The following is a 17,590-nucleotide window of genomic DNA, read 5'->3' as shown; positions in this document are numbered from 1 at the left end:
CAAGCATACCGATTTCCCTCCCAGCCCCCAGTGCCACCTCCTGCAAAAGAGGTTTTTCCTTATCATAGTTTTAAATTTTTTGTCTCTACTTTTCACAACACCCAGCGGGAACGTGGGCAAAGAGAAGGTGGTTAATAGATAACGTTGCCCTTAGAGAAAAGTAACACAGGATAAAACATAACTCTGGGCGACCCGCTCCACGTCAATGCTCACACTACACGCCCCTCGAGGGCGTTAAGGAAAGCAGGGAGAGTGACAGGGCCCTTACCGCGGGACATCAGCCTTGCTGGGGTGGGGGCGACACTGACTGCGTCCCTCAGAGGGAGATGAGACCCTGCTTCCCGCCTCCTCCTCCACACCCCCACAACGGGGAAATGCAAAGAGGTAAGACCAAATGCCATAACGAGCCTGTCATTTAATTATTAGCCCCATTTCAAAAACACACTGAGACTATTTCAGAGGCAAGGAGCTCCGAAAGGGGGTTGGAAGGCTTCGTTTGGGCCACTGCCATCGAGGACCCAAAGGGAATCCTGAGTAGGTTTCCCTTCTGAGAAAGGATGTGTCACTTCCCTACCTACTTTTCCTGCATTGTTTCCAGTGGCGTCATAAGTGAAATTATAATCTGTGAGATGATATGTAAATGCAAAATATTAAATAAAATATACTTATCACAGTATTTCACTTTAAAAATTAGAAGAGGCTTTCCTTTATCAACAGCCAACACATACATATTGAGTCCTAATACACGTATGACACCTTATCTTCCTTCTCCACTTTTTCCCTGTGTCTACTTCTACGACTTTAAAAATCACCGAGGTACTGAATGGTCTTCTGAGAACGCCTGCTGCTGTTTTTCAAAACCACCTGCTGTCATTCCTGGCTCTTCACTTTTTCTCTCTCCTCTCTTTGCCCTGTCTCAGAACTAGCCTGAGCCTCAAGGTCAATTTGAGATAGAAAGACAGTGTTGAGGACAAGCTCCACCCAGGAAGGAACACAGGAATGCACAAGGAGCCTGAGGTGTCCCCTGCATTTGCTTATCCCCTCGGGGAGACAGCTCTGGCCTTCATACAAAGGTCTCCTAAAAGCTTTGCTGGGTAGTCTCGTGTTTGCTGGCACATCTAATTGGTAAACTAGTTAACCTGCACGTCTAGAGCCTAGCACCTTTATACTTTGCCTACAGAGACACCCAGATGGTCACGCTGCTCTCGTCGGCCACCAGGCTCACCACACAAGCACTCTTACAAATGTAAGTTTTCTTCATGCTATTTGCTTGAACTAGAGCAGCTGAGGGAGCAAATGTTTGCCAAGTTCACAGAGGAGAAGAGCTCATCCTGAGGCCGAAGCACGACTTCAAAGCAGGAGAGCCAGGTGTTGATCCATGGCATGAATTTGCTCGCATGGCAACCTCAAGTTCAAGGTCAACAGTTGGTAATATTTAGCAAAGGCCTAGCTTTGTAGTGGCCTCCAGTTAAGCATCACTCTCGTCGAGGAGTTTTAAAATATACACACTAGAGAAAGATGGAGATCCACGGGCAGATATGCAGAGTATTTGGAGATATAGCAACAAGGTTTAAAACCTAATTGGGGTCCCAAACTCAAAGATCTTCAGAGCCTATCAAGTACCAAAAATGTGTAACTAGGGAGTGGGAGCAGAGGAGAGAGGTGGGGCCTGCAGTGAAGTGGAGAGCACCTGCTTTGCTGAAAGTCTTCAAATTCCAATTAATTTAAACACATATTTTGAGACATGTCTGTGGACTTCAGCGGCCTGTGAACCAGTCTGAGGCACCCTTATTCTGATGCTGCCAGAACATTCATTTCTCTATGGCTGTGCTGACACTAAATCTCATTGTCATGAGTGCCATCCAGTTAGTAATAAGGTTCATCAACACTTGTTGACATCACTGGTTTGGGGCAGAGGGTGGAGGGAGCGCTGCAAAAAGACGCCATTCATTCGTCCTCGCCTTAGAGAAGATGCAAATGCCTGCCTCCAGAAGCTAAGGAACAAGGAGAGGAAAGAAGGTTTGTAACTAGGAAGCCAGGTTATACAGCAATACCGACAAACTGGTACAGACAACCCGCATCAAAGGATGTCAGAGTGGGAGAGGATCTTTCTAGATGTGGTCAACTAGAAAAGCATTATAAAAATTTGGGGGATTTTTCACTATGCTTGAAGAATAGGTCAGATTTTGAGAGACAGAGATGGAGTAGTGTAAGGTCAGTCTTTTCACTTATTGGGAAAAAGTTTGTTTTCAAAAATTAAAATTACGAATTGACAAAAAAATTACAAATTGACATCCATGCTGCCTCCACAGACCAGCTGAGTCCACCTGTGGAGCATGATGAAGATGACAAAGAGAGATTTTGGAAAAGGGTCCCAAAGTCTAGAATGGAATCTGGAGATGGGTGTAGGAGCACAAATGATGCAGACCAGAGAAAAACAGCGTGAGGGCTGGGCGACAGCTGCTCCTGTTCACTGTGAAATCTGCCGGAGTCCAGACACCGCTCCCCAATTTCGAGCTACAGTGACGGTACCACCAGATTGGTTAACTCATCCAAAGGACGGTATAAACTGATCCAGAAAGAGCAGACCTGTCAAAATATTTGTGTAAGCCCAACAACTCCAAACTGTGTGTTTTTATTTTGCTTTGTTTTGTTTTTGAGGAAGATTAGCCCTGAGCTAACATCTTCTGCCAATCCTCCTCTTCTTTCTGAGGAAGACTGGCCCTCAGCTGACATCTGTGCCCATCTTCTTCTACTTTATACATGGGATGCCTACCACAGCATGGCGTGCCAAGCGGTGCCATGTCCGCACCTGGGATCCGAACCTGTGAACCCCGGGCCACCGAGAAGCGGAACGTGTGAACTTAAGTGCTGAGCCCCCAGGCCAGCCTCAAACTGAGAATTAATATGGGTTTTTCCAACTCCATTTGCTGTGCAAGATCCCATAATTAGCCTTCCAACAATGGTCATTTTGGTTGGAGTTAAATAAAAGAAACAGAATTCTGGTATGGTATCATCTGAAGACATTTAAACTATTTGCAAGCAATATTCTGTCTTTGCTATTGTATCCATTGGAGTTTGTGGGTTGCAAGCAACCAAAATCAGATGAAGGTAATTTAAGTAAAAACAGAGTTTATTGAATGGCTCAGAGAAGGGGAGGCAAGGCTACAGAAACAAATCTCATGAGGGAATAAGAGCTAAATGTTAGTCTTTCTGGGGTAACACCCTTGAACAAACAAATGAATACTAATTGTTTTCCACCTCTGCCTAACATTCACATTCCACGGGGAGAGTAGAACTGAACTTGGGATCACATGCCCACCCCATGGCAGGTGAATGCGAGACACCTTGGACACCAGTCTCATCAGCATTACATCCAATAGATGAGACATTCTTTTCCAAAGGAAAATTGGGTGCAATTTCAGGGGAGTAGAGGATGGAAGCTTGACACTCAAAAACAATGGAGCATCAGGTATAAACACAGCATCACTATAGGAATTATTATGCCCATATGTCCCATGGAGAAAGGTAAAATTTTTGAGTCTTAAATCAACTGTGGCGATCTCCTTTTCAAATGCCACCTCAAAACGACATGTCTCTTGACCATTAGCCCAGTCCCAACCTACAGCAATGTAAGATATGAAGATAGTAACAGAATATGGAGTCAGGATCTTCAGAATAAGATGATGCTTTCAAACATTAGGGAATCTTCTTAGCATCTGAAGTCTCATTTGGGTGAATTTCAAGAGTAGGCGAGGAAAATAAAAATCTTAACAACATGCTTTTTCTAATACTTTTGACCCTGGGTTTGAGGGAAATCAGTGTCTTTTGAAAATTTCTCTTCATGCCTTTTCAGATTTCTGTTGATTTTAGATTCATGTCATCCACCATTTGTTTTTAGTGTAATCCCTCTGTCACCAGAAGAGCTAGTGTGATATGTTGTTCTTTTGATTGAAAAGAAGATAATTATATTTAAGCACAAAAAGTAGAAAAATCTCTTTTAAAAAAATGGAATAATTTTCCCAGTATTTTCCTTCCCCCAAAAATTGCCAAGCAAAGGCAGCTTTGGTCAGGAGACAGGAGTCCTGGGTTTTGTCACTGAAGGCTGGATCTTATGACCGATGATAAGAATCTGTGATTCTAAATCTATTTAACACCAATATGGAATCTCAAAACACAACCAAACAGTTGTAGAAAAGGAAGATATCATCATTTCAGAAGATATCGTTTTCACTCAGAAATTGCTTAAATCTTAACACCTTTAGAGGCTAAGCTGAATTTATTTATGAAAAATTATAACTAATGGAAAGTATGATATGTTTCTCCAGCAAGATGGGGTGTTGCTTTAAGCTAGGCTTCCAGAGCAGTTAAGGCATGTAATTCTAGAGCAAGCAAGGATGTGTAAATGGAAAATGACTTCATTGTTAATGACATTTCTAACTCTACACTTTGGTGTAGTGAAAGAGCGTGATAGCATATTGAAACAGACTACTGATTGCACTAACACAGACATTATGCAAAACAGCAAAAATTGGGAACATAAAAACTTTATGAGGTTAGCAAAGATGAACAAAAAAAGCTCATAAAATTTTGTAAGAATCTAAATGTAATAATTAGTGATAAAGTATCCTTTAATGTGTAAAATTAAAATCCTTTTTAAATGAACTGAAGGAATAGCGATTGAAATTCATACATATACATCATTACCAAAGTGGTAAGTCTAGAGAAAGAGGAAGAGATGAAGCTCTTCAGAGGATCCTCGTTCTTCAGTCATTTTTTGAAACGTTCAATGGACAGAAACAATCTAAAACTACTCATCAATAAGGTGTGGTTAAATAAATCCTGGTGTATGCATTCAGTGACATCCCCCTCAGCCATAAAAAGAACGAAGGACCCCATTATGTCTTGATATAGAAATCAAGGTCCAGATCAATTTATATTAGCTGCCAATTGACGACAAAAAGAAATAAAGAAGAGAACCCTCACTCACTTGCTGCTACGTACATTGACCATCTCCAAAGGACACCCAGAAACTGATCACACCGGCTGCTTCTGAAGGGACCTGCGGAGCAGGGGGACGAGAACTGAAGGGAGATTTTTACTATATATCCTTTTTTTTCTCTTGAATTAAAACTATGTGAATATACTACCTATTCCAAACACAAATAAAACGAATTGTAAATTTTTCAATTCACTAAGTTGCTTCTTCTGATGGGTAAGATTACAGGACATGAGACGCAGAACTACGTGGCAGTGCTCCCGAAAGGAACTGGTCGGTTTGGTAGCGTGCGTTCATGTTCAAGTGGTGATTGGTATCAACCTTCCACAATCCCCTGTCGTCGTTTCCCTTGGCCTCTATTAAGAACATAAAACTCTCTTGGGGGCCAGCCCCGTGGCCGAGTGGTTAAGTTTGAGCACTGCGCTTGGGTGGCCCAGGGTTTCACTGGTTCAGATCCTGGGCACGGACATGGCACCACTCATCAGGCCACGTTGAGGCAGCGTCCCACATCCCACAACTAGAGGGACCCACAACTAGAATATACAACTATATACCGGGGGGATTTGGGGAGAAAAAAGCAGAAGGAAAAAAAAAGGAGATTGGCAACAGTTGTTAGCTCAGGTGCCTATCTTTAAAAAAAAAGAACATAAAACTCTCAAATACCAGGTGGCCAAAGGCAAAGCCATTGGCCTTGAGCAGAATCAATGGGCTCAACAGAGGAGTCTTCCTCATTATTCTTACTGCCAGAGGATAGACCCAAATACAACATGTACAAATATCAGAAGCAGCTGCGTAAGATATATAGCAGTCTTTATTTTCTATACTGAGACCTAACTTCCGTGCTGAGCTCTCCTCCACCATAAGTCAATAGTCCCCCTTCCTTCCCAAGTGTGGCATCTCAGGTCGAGGAAGCCTGCGTTGTGCCAAGGGACTGGGGCAAGGAAGAGGTCTGGCATCTGATTTTCTATGTGTCTGCCCATGCAGGCATCTGTGAAGATGTCCGTCGTCCGACCTGGTCCCCCATCACAGTCTATCCCTTGTGTCTGGGAGGATCTCCAAACCCCCAAATAAATAAGCCTCATCATTTCCCCTCTGGTTCTCCCCTTCACTTTCCTTGCAGCCTAAAGAACCCTTTTCCTTTCCTTGCTATGACTCATGCTGTTGTCGCCGGATCCTCTGTCTGTCTCGTGTCCTTTCCATTATCCTGCTAGGCTGCTAAAACTCAAATGTCAAGAACACATTTCTTTTTTTCTCTGAATTTTTATCCCTTGCATGAGAATCTCGCTGAAAACAGGAAGTTTGGTCACTCCAGTGGTCCTCAAACTTGGCCACACTTCAGAATCCTCTAGAGAGCTTTTCAAAAGTACCCATGTCTGGGCCAGGCCCCCGGAAATCCTGATTTACGCAGCCCAGACAGGGTTAACTTGTAAAAGATCCCAGGTGTTCCTAGAGCGAGGTCAGGGAGAGCACTCGATGAAGGGGAAGTGCAAAGGAAAGAAAGAAAGCAATGGGAAAAGAAAACTTTGGTTAAGAAATATTTCATAATATTATGCAATCAGATACAAACGCCAAACAATGGAAAAGCCCTTGAGAATGAATTTAATTGTGAGCATGAAAAGGAAAATTAGAAGAAAACCATGAAAACCTTACCTACCACAGGCAGGCAGTAACTTCTTTTTCTTTTTCGTGGCTTAGGGTATGTGAACTGAAAACGTCCAGGAAGAGTATTTGGAAAATCCTTGCTTTCCAACTTACATGTTTTGGTGTAAAAATGTAAAATTTTTTTCTGAAGTACAGCAGCCGGTTAGGACCAAGCCAACGGGGATTCTCACAGAAGGAGTGGGCTCTGGTGTGACTGCGACCCTAACAGGTACCAAGGACAAATCAAATCCCGACATCCGCCAAAAAGAAAAGGATATTGATCCAAAATTTGACGAGTTTCAGGGTGGGCGCAATGTGACCCCTTGTTCCAGGTCCTAAGAAGGTGAGGGCTCCGTCGCACGGGCATAAGGCCACACCCGGCTTCCTTCTCGGGAGCCACCCCGGAGGGCCACCAGCCTGGGACTCCCAGGGAGGCATGGGAGAGGCTGGGGTCTGATCTGTACGTGCAGGGCTCAGGCACACAGCATTCCTGCTCAGAAAGAATTGGTCCAACGGAGAGTTTATTACTTGAGCATAAAATCTCATGATTAGGAGGGACAGCAGTGTTCACTTGGAAGCAGACATATATAGAATGTGGGCTCTGGAACTGAGTCCGAATCCTGGCTCCGCCACGTGCCAGCAGTGAGACTTAAGCACGTGAGTGAAACCCTCCGTGCCTCATTTGGCACATCTGTAAAACAAGGACAAGAGAACCTTCTTAGTAAGGTTGTTAGGAGGATTAAACAAGAAAATATTGATAGACGTTTTCATACGGTGTCTCACCCAGAAAGCCCTCAGTAGATGCCAGTTAACACGATTCTTTATTTAGTTACATGGACGAGTCCCTTCTGTGACACTCCTGGGAAGTGGTGCAGAACACCCTAAAAAGCGGTCAGCGACCAGACAGGAGTATAACAGCAAGCAGTGAAATGAGGAAGAACGGCTGCGCAGGGTTTTGAACAGCCAGCATTTGGCTCCATCAGTAGCAGCCCCTCTCATCCCCAAGTCTCGGACAGCCCTGCACTCGCTCCCTCCCACGTTACACAGAGACCACTTGCAGGAGCCTGTCTCAGGGTCGGGGGGACAGTGTGCTTTATTCATCCTGGTCCCCAGGAGCCTCGCACTCAGTATGTGCTCAATAAATGCCAAACTCTGCTGTCGGCTTGTCTTGCCATGGCAGCAGCACAGCACTTCTCTAAGCCTGGGAGAAACAGAGAACGTGGGGGAAAGCCGACTGGGCACCGTCCTGCCTCCTTTCCTCCTTTCCTAGAGCTGACCGGAGCCCCTGCTGCCAGTAGTGCCTCCGCGGCTGGCAGGGGGCCGGCCAGGCAGGCAGTCCCCAGGTCCTGCTGTGTCCCGCCCGTTCGCTGGCGCAAGGGACTGGGGCAGAATCCTCATCAGGGAGGGTAGCCCCGTGGCAGTGGCTCTCCTCTTTCCTCTTCTCCATTTTCCTAGAGGACGCCACTAACGCTCAATTCTTCCTCTCATTCTCAAGACTCTAAAGAGGCCAACAAGTTTCTTTCTTCAGAAGGTGCGGCGATGTCTGAGTGAGGTACTGCTGAGTCCATCCCAGATGTCAAATAGCCACAACTTTCATATAATTACACATTGAATACAGAAAACTCACTCTTTAAGGTAAGAAGGGTGATTCTGAAAGTCTTTGAGTCTTATTCACAGGGCAAAACATACATTATGTTTTAGAATAATGTGACAACAGGTACAATGGGAGTTAACATTCCTCACTCCTGCGTGATTTCTCACTTTTCCTCCTGCCCCACCTTCTAGAGCTTTCCTCTGCCTCACACAGACATCCCTCGGAGACGTGGTGTTTGCACACTGCCAAGTGATACCCCAAAACCCGGCCCCAAGTCCAGTAAGAGTCAGGGAGAGACACTGAGCCGAAGTACGTGTCACAGCTCGAGAAACAAAGACCCCAGACGTATGGACGGGTGTCCCACCCTGTCCCTGCGCACATGGAGAGTTTCTGAGAGACAAGAGATGGACGCAGTCCTACAACCTGGCGACGCCCACTAATGATCATTGCCCTCGGGGGCAGAGCTTGGTCAAAAATCACCTTCTGCACTACTGCCCCGCTTTACCATCAGGACGCTTTCTTACAGAAATAGGAAGGGTAAAGGAGAGAGAAAAAGAATATTAAGAGGAAATTAGTGTAAGGCCTTTGACAATTTTTAGAAATATGCCATTGATCAGTGTTTAAGCTATCTACTGCTGTGTGCTAAGCCAGCCCAAACTTAGCAGCATAAAACAGCAGCAATCTTCATCAGGAGGAAGAGTAGGAGGAAAATCTCTCTCATCTCCAGGGCTTGACTGGGGTCAGCCAGGCGGTTCTCGTTCAGCGTGTCTGGTGAGGTTGCTGTCGGATGGGGACCGAGGCCGGGGTCTTCATGAAGCTTCCTCACTCACAGGTCTGGCAGCTGATGCAGAGCTGGCCGGCAGCTCAGCGAGGACTACTGGCCAGAACACCAACACACGACTCTCCAGGCAGCCGTTGATGCAAATTATCCATAACTAACTTACAAATCATAATTGAGGTGAGTTTACTATGAGCCAGAGTGAGGAATGTAACCCGGGAAGGCCTTAGCAGGCATTCCGGAGAACCCTGGGTTTCAGTACAGTCTTATATGTTTTTAGAACAAAGAAGAGACATTAAACACACCCAGGATACATTTTCAAAGAGGTATTCAGTGGCAAATTAGCAGGTCAACATGACCAGCATGCCAGGAAAGGGACTAATCCAATAGGGCAAAGGAGGGGAAGTGTGCATTCTTAAGAGAGCGCATTCTTTAGTGGATAAGCAGATGTACAATGTGTGTCTGACAGGCCATAAGTCAGGCTGTTTGGTTCAAGCCAAATCAGTTTTGAACTCAAATAGTTACCCCTTATACCTCAAGCTGTGACAATCTCTTGTCACAGCCATGGTTTCCTCCCGCAGGACGGCTGGGTTCCAAGAGCAAGTGTCCCAGGAGAAAGATGGGTTATCACCTTTTAAGATCAGCCTCTGGGGTGGTCCTGCATCACGCCTGCTACAATCCGTTAACTAGGAGCCAGCCCACATTCCCGGGAAGGGGAGCTTGACTCTCGATTGGAGGAGTGTCAAAGAACATGCTGACGTGTTTGCAACCCACTGCAATTAACATTATCATACTTCCTTGTCTGTGTCTCTCAAAACCATGATTAAATATTAAAAAGACAAACCCACCAAATATAAGCATCAAAAGTTAGATCTCCGTGCTTCTCTTTGCTCTGACAATCAATCCCTTCTTCTCACACATTCTTTGATAAGGCAAAAGGTCTCGACACCTTCTCATCTTCCTCCCCCAACACTCATTTCTAAACACATCCTGCTGTGGGCTTTCTTAGGGCAAGACCACTCACCACAAGGACGTCTTTCCTGAACCTTCTATATGGCTGTCCATCTCATCACTGGCCCCTTCAAAGTTAGCAACCAAAAGATCTTTCTCAAGCGTTGCCTACCTTTCCGGTGCTGACAAGACCTCTGTAGTTCCTGAATGCATTTTACCCAAATTTCTGGTCATGAATTTCAAAGACCTGATCACTACACGCTGACATAAATACGCCCTCCAAATTGTGGTCCTCCACCAACCCTCTGCTATTTATACCCTCAACTGTATATTCAGGAAAAATTTTTCATTGTCCTGTCTCCACACTCATATGCCACTGACGGACGCTTCTTCAACCCAGCTACACTTTGTCACCTGTCAGCCCCCTTTATAGCGGTAGAATAGAAAGATCACTGGGTTTAGAAATGAGAGACCCAAGTTCTGGTGTTATAAAGCTCAAAAGAAGAAAGTCAGTAAAGTCATCTGAAGAAGTAATATATACACTATTACAATGATCATTCCTTCCATCTTTTGAAAATTCTCCTCAAGTTTCATTTACCTTATGAATCTCCCACCATGAAGCCAAGGGAGCTCAGCTGTGTTGCTGCTCACAGCAGCCTGTCCTCAAGAGCTGGCAGCTGTGCACTCCTCGAGCCTCTCTTTGATGAAGGCAAGGCCAACGAAGTCCACCTCGGGCTTCATGGGCCCTTTTGCAGAATCTATGGCAACAACAACAGATTGATGATGTGTGAAGACCCCAGGTGCCACACAGCAACACGCATGGGACACTCCCTCAGTTTGCGTGTAGCTGAGAGATTGTCCTGAATTCCACCTGTGCAGTAAGTACTTTTACAACCGATAAGGAGGTCTCACACTGCGCCTGGCAGGGACTCGCTAGGAAGGCCGAGGAGATGTGGAGCTTCAGGTGGTGCTCATCACGCCACCAGAGCGGTTTAGACTGGTATAGACTTGCCTTTCTTGCGGCCGGCCATCTAGAGTCTTCCAATAAGATAGCTAACACATGTACAGTCCTCTGGAAGTTACCAGAAAATTTCCTGTGCATTCTTGCAGTCAATACGCACCGTGATCCAGCAACATATCCCTGAATACATCATCATGTCCATTTCGTAGGCTGTGTCTCTCACCTCCGCATGTCTCCCACCTAAAACAGTGCCCACCCACCGCACGCCTCCGATGATCACTGAACAGCAAAAACTGAAGTTCTCACCCAAGATGTTTGCATGTTCATGAGGTCCAGTTCAGCTCTTTCCAACTGGGCTTTGAGGACGATAATCCTGAGAGATATATTCCTGTGCTTCCATGTGCATCGAGCTCCCTCAGGAAGCCTAAAGGAGGTGGGGCTGGTGCTCTGAAGGGGAGTAGGCGTTCCTGGGTTCCCTGGCCAAATAGTGTCAAGTTTGTATCCTTATAGCACCCCAAGAAGAGAAGGACTCAAACATCAACGTTCTCTGAAAAGAACAACTAAAGTCTGGGGAGAACCTGCCCACATGCACTGGCCGGGGGGACTGGCATATCTGGATTCTTTTCCACTGCACAAGCATGGATCAATGGGAACATGTGCAAGGGCAGCAGCATCTTTTAAATTTCAGGGACCCTGTCAACATTTATTCATTCAACAAATATCAATTGAGTACTTCCTGCACTCTGGCATTGCTCCAGATGCTGGGATACAGACTTGAACAAACCCAAGTCCTTATATTCTAGCGGGGTGAGACAAACAACTTACACGTGTGCTGGCTCATTAGCGCTGTGGAGGGAAACTAAGCAGGCGAGGGGGAGAGGCAGGGCTGTGGAATGGGGAGGTCTGGTCCTTCACTATAGGATGCTCAGGGAGGTATCTGATAGGGCACCCTTTGAGCCAAGGCCTAAAGGAGGTTTGAGGGCAAGTCATGCGGATATGTGAGGGCAGAGAGAGGTCGGGGGAGGGGCCCGAGTGGAGCAGGCTTGGCTGATGCCACCGTCAGCTCCCACCCCACACCCCTTCTCCCAGCAGGTCAAATCTTCAAGACAATGAAGAAATCCGCTTTACTCCAGACTGAGACTGAGTCGCCTACACGAGCCCAGCTCATCCTCACAGTAACTGGAAGTAGAAGTTACTCGCTGCTCAAGTTGAAACCCACCAGAGCCCTGACAAGAGATTGTCACATATTGAGGCATATGGGGTAACGATTCGAGTTCAAAACTGATTCGGCTTGAACTGGAAAGCCCGACTTCGGGCCTATCAAACACACATTGTACGTGTGCTTGGCCGCTAAAGTAAAGAATGCACTCTCTTGAGATCAGAAGGCAGACTTCCCCTCCTTCAGCCTACTGGTAACGGTCATGCTGACCTGCTAATTTGTAACAGAATACCTCTTTGAAAATGTATCCTGGGTGTGTTTAACTATCTTCTCTGTCTGAGAAAGATCTAAGACTGTACTGAAATGCATGCTTCTCTGGAAGGCCTTCTAAGGCCTCCCTGGGTTATAATCCTCACTCTGGCTCAAGTAAACTCGCCTTATTTCTCCTATCTGTAGGATGGTTATTGGTTATTTTGCATGAACATTTCTGGTGTAGTCGGTAGGATTTCAGAGAAACCCACCAGAGACCACCTGGAATCTACACTGACCCGGCATTTGGCACTAGTAGGGGCCCATTGAGCCCCTCAGATCACTGCATTCTTCAGGTGACCCTGGTGAGTTCTCCTGAAACCCTGACCTCCTTATTTTAAGTTGATGGTCCAGAGTTTATATGAGCTGTTTCAAACCTTAAGACTAGGTGTCTTAAGGGGGTACTGGTACATACTCTAGGTAAGAGGAACCTAGCAGGGGAATTCCCAGGAAAGAGAAACCTAGGGGCAATTTCACAGGCCAGGGGAGCCTAGAGGGACCTTTGGAGTGAATGGGGCAGGATGACCTTTTTAATTTGTCTTTAAATTGTAAAGAATTGTGTTTATAAAGTCCGAACAAACTGCCGGATAGAGAAATGAGAGACTGATGTGTTCAGCTCCGAAGAAAAGGGACACTGCTCCTCCTGGCTGAAAGGCATTCTCAGGTGACCGAGGACCTCAGCAGGAGTGTTGGAGGATCAAATGCCTCGTGACGTGTAGCAGTTCCATAGGGCACCCCACTATCATTCACGTTAATTAATTACAGGCTCATCCAGGGAAGCTTGTATGAGGGCTAGTCACCGAGCTCCGAGCCCCCATGGCAGTCTTAGAGTGCCAGCAGGAGAAACTGAGGCATGAAGAGAGTGTTTACCACCTTTCTTTAGGGAGTAACACCCACAAGCAGCACACTCCTGACCCACTACACTGTCCCTAGGAATTGTTCAGACTTTATAGCAAAACAAAACTAAAAGAAAAGTGGGAAATTGAGCTTCTAAAAGCCGACCAGTTCCCAAATGGACAGCCTCATCTCCTAACTCTGGCTGGCTTCATGTTGTGACTTGCAAGCGCTTAAGGAAATAAGGATAGCTGTAAATGGGTGGCAAGATGACCCGGGGTAATTTGAAATTAACAGTAGCTACTGTGGGGCTTCTTTTTAAGAGCCAAGCAACAGGAAAATTTTTGAAGAGTTGAGCTCGCCAACTTCCAGCACAATGCCTCCAACTAAAGGTTCTGGAAGCCGTAAATATTTACAAAGAACAGCAAAAAACATTTTACCAAGCTTGTTTCATGTCCAGAGGGCTTGGCTTAATAATCATCAGGTTAGAGGTCCCAAAATATGGTCAGACAAAATGCGCTGCACCCCATTCTGCGGTCAGAGATAGCCAGAGAGAAATATGGGTTGCACTCCGTTCGTGGCTAAGGGTCCTACCAAGCTGCTACCAGCCTCAGGGAATACATTGGACATTAGAGCGAACATTCTGATTAGATAAGATCATCTAAAAATTGCACTTAAAGAGCAAAAATTTCAACATTCCAAAGTAATCTTATTGAAAGTTTTGTTGCAAAAAGCTAGTAGAAAATTAAGTTATAAACAGTACTTAAAGGGAAATTCTAGGCCATGACTTTAGAGACACTCCCGTAATCTGCTCTATGAGTTAATGAGACTCAGAGATTTTTTGGGAAACTGCTACACTAAAGATTACTGGAATGTTCAATATCACCAGGTAGTTACTGTTTGTCCTGGCTGAAACCAACAAAATATCCCAAAGGATTTAGCAAATTAGGATCAGAAATTTGGCCAAACTGGAAACTGATATTCAGAAATTAATGGGAATTTTCTTTCCAGGCCTTCTTCCCTAAGTGAAATTAAAACTAAGAACCTAGAGGGAAAGAAGCATATTACAGTGATGTGGTTTCCAGGTAGAACAACCGTCATCGATTTACAAACCCTGTACGACTGGAAAAGCAGTTCTAGAGGCAGTTCAGGGTCCACCCAGTTCCTTTATCTCAAAAAGGATTATGGCCTCCCCTCTCTAGGAACTGTTACCTAACTCATCACCAATTCCTAAAACTGAAGGGAAAAGGCCAGAAAATGGCCATAAGAGCAGCCTCGCCCAAAATCTAGCACCTTAAGCGTCTTCTCCACAAATGTTAGTAAAAGAGACTTAAAACAAAATTTGGATTCATAACCAGGGAGCTTTATATTACTGTACCTGATTCATGGCAGTAATTTTAAAACAATAGCTGTAGAGAACCCATGTATGTGTGTCTGTATGTATGTTATATATGTGTGATATTTAACCTCCATATGGTATGGAAAAAATTAAGAGCTCTAATTAATTAGCTTAAAGTAAGTGCTTACATAAATTCTAAATGTAATGGAAATTAACCCAAATGTCTTTCAAGTTAACATGAGATAAATTAATCTTTGGTAAACAAAAGCTTGTTTAAGTTTGTTGGTTTGACGGAAATAGGCATGTCCTTAAAATTGTCAGTATTTGGATATGATGCAGACATGCAGCCTGGGTTTACTAGTCAAATCAGCCCTTGTTATCTGTTACAAATTCGACAGCAAAATAATAGCTTTAAATGATAGGTAATTTTGTCTAATGTCTCATGAAGTGGGTAATCCAAACATAATTGTTGGAAACAAATGATTTAGATAGATAAAAATGGGTAAGAGTTTGTGGGTACAATAATTATGGTTTGTGGTCTGAATACTTTTTAAAAAGCTTCTAAATTCTTTTTGGTAACTTAGTTTTGCTAAATTAAGTTAAATGATAAAAATTTGTTGAGTATCTGGGTCATTTTCAAACATACTAAACCATTATTGCTAAAAGTATCTAAGTTTATCTACTTTTGGCTTCTTATTACAGAGAAACTAAAAAGGGTTTGGGTCTATTAGTAAACATGACTTGTATTTTATTACTATGAAGTAGCATGTTTCTAGATATTCTGAAAAGTGTTTAGAATGCTGATATAAAAGACAGTTCATAGTTGCTCATCTTTTAGTTTTGCTAGGGTCTATAAGGGTTAAAAATTCTAATTAATACATGTAATTAAAGCCACTAAAAATTAATAAGGAAAACAGCTCTGTATACAAGGAAAGTAAAATATGTCTTTAGTAAAGAAGGTATAAAGAATGGAAGTATTTTTGTTTGTTGGGTTAAGAAAGATAAATTCATCCTAAAGTACTAGAAGGGAAGAGAGCATGGGACAAAGTCTGAATGTAAAAAGAAAGTTGTAGAAAGTTTGTGAAAGATAAACTCTGACAGGAGTTTTATGCCTGGTCAAGTTGGCTAAGATTAAAGTAAATCCAATTAAGTAAACGAGTTTTAATGTCAAAAATGAGTGGTGCAAAAATTAGAACTTGGTTTTCTCTCTCAAAAGGATAATTTTCTTGAACTTTTGATCTGCTCTTGATAAATAGGTTATAAAAAGCTTTTTTTTGCTTTTTAGTAAGTCTACCTTCAAGAAAGAAAATCTATGTTTTGTTAAAATAATTTCCTATGTCCCGAAAGACTGAGGTCTCTCTATTAAGACTTTTTGGCTGTTTTATTTCACTGTTTGCCCTTCACTCTTTAATAGATAACTCAGCATTGTTTCACAGTGAGCATTGTTTCTTGTTTAGCAAGTGTGTGAAAACCTTTTGATATTTTTAACAAGCCCCCCCACCAAACAAAATATTCAAATCCTCGATAAAGGCTTTCTTTTGACCTGGAAGAAGGAAGGGAATTTCTCCGAGGATTTTCAGAGGGCCCCTGAGACTTCTCAAAGAAATTTGTTCTCTCTTCCTATAAAGGTGGGGATACTAATTTGCCTTGTTTGGTGCTAAATTGCATGGGAAGCATTGTCCAGTAAATGATGATAAACCTTCTTAGGTTATATTATATAGGTAAAGATTATCCACTATTTTAACCGTGCTGCCTTGCTTCCAACATCACAAGAGGAAAAGACCACGACTGCATTCTATTATTTAACTGGTTTACCAATGGGTCTTACTTAAATGTAAGCAAGATGTTATCAAGCTGGATATGCTGTCCAGCCGCAACATGCCTGCTACTTTCTGTTAACTCGGCTAACCCAGTAAAATGTTTCCTTCTGTAGGCTCAAGAAATTGCCATGGAAGAAAATAAATAAAGGTGGCAGTGAAAGGGGGAAAACAATACTTTTGGACACTTTCTCCCACAGTGACTCATAAAGTCACTACTCGTTGCGTTATATGCCCAAAATATAATGTAAGGAAACTATTTCATGGATCACAAGGCCTCTTTACCCTTCCTAAGGGACCCTTTGAGGTATGGCAATTGGACTTTGTCCAAATGCCACCCTCTAAAGGGTATAAATGTATCTTGTAATGATCTGTGTGTTCTCACATTGGCTTGATGACCTTCCTTCAGAAGAGTGGCAGCTTTAAGTAAATTGAATCTATTTGTCTGGTGGTGCTCTTCGATCTTAGAGCTGCACCCTTTGGTGTGCATTGGCTGCCACCTTTTGAAATAATTGGACAGCCTATGCAATTAGGTGAGGAAATACATGAACCAACTTTGCTTAAGGGAGATATTACATTCTTATCAGGGTCTCATTGAGATGCTTAAGATAAATGAAATATTGGTAGCTGATTCTTTTCACAAGAGCTTCTAGACTTTAAGGATCATGGACTATAACCTGCAGAATTTATCAGAAGAGGTACCAAATAAAAGACTTTTGCAGACTTGCTGGAAAAGACCATACCAGATACTTTTAACCAATTCATGCTCTGCAGAATCAAAAGGCATAGACTCGTGGATTCACATTTCTCGTTTAACAAAGGCCTCTCCACTTGAGTTGGTTTCAGCTCCTATTCCTGATACTAGACTTCAACTGACCAAGAGAAATATCTCGAAACTAGGGGGAGAAGAAAATGGTATCTGTTGTAGACAGCTGTCCCAAGACTCTGGACCAGGCCTATTTCCCAACCTTGTATCTCCTCATTCAAACATTTGTTATGCTTAAACTGTATACCTATTTTATAATTGTTCCATTTAAGGTTTCAAAATACTATCATACTTGAAGAAAGTGACTGATTTGGAACAGACTGGTCTCGAAGGCCAGGCAGTTATTGGGTGGCTCCTAATGGAACTCAGTGGTTATGTGGAACAAATCTCTGGCCTTGGCTACTGCCTGGATGGCTAAAACACTGCACCCTGAGTTTCCCCT

The 17,590-nt window shown here is 43.7% G+C and overlaps 1 long non-coding RNA gene across 1 annotated transcript; it reads left to right on the top strand.

Annotated features, from left to right (window-relative positions):
* The first annotated feature begins 213 nt into the window (after window positions 1-213).
* Window positions 214-5,194, top strand: LOC106782454 (uncharacterized). The gene is made up of 3 exons (XR_001379545.3): window positions 214-384; window positions 1,181-1,246; window positions 2,313-5,194. It is a non-coding gene; the product is annotated as an uncharacterized lncRNA (long non-coding RNA).
* The last annotated feature ends 12,396 nt before the right edge of the window (window positions 5,195-17,590 follow it).

This window comes from Equus caballus, chromosome 23 (assembly GCF_041296265.1).
Source record: "Equus caballus isolate H_3958 breed thoroughbred chromosome 23, TB-T2T, whole genome shotgun sequence".
Taxonomy (NCBI): domain Eukaryota; kingdom Metazoa; phylum Chordata; class Mammalia; order Perissodactyla; family Equidae; genus Equus; species Equus caballus.
This window is presented reverse-complemented; position numbering and strand designations above follow the sequence as displayed.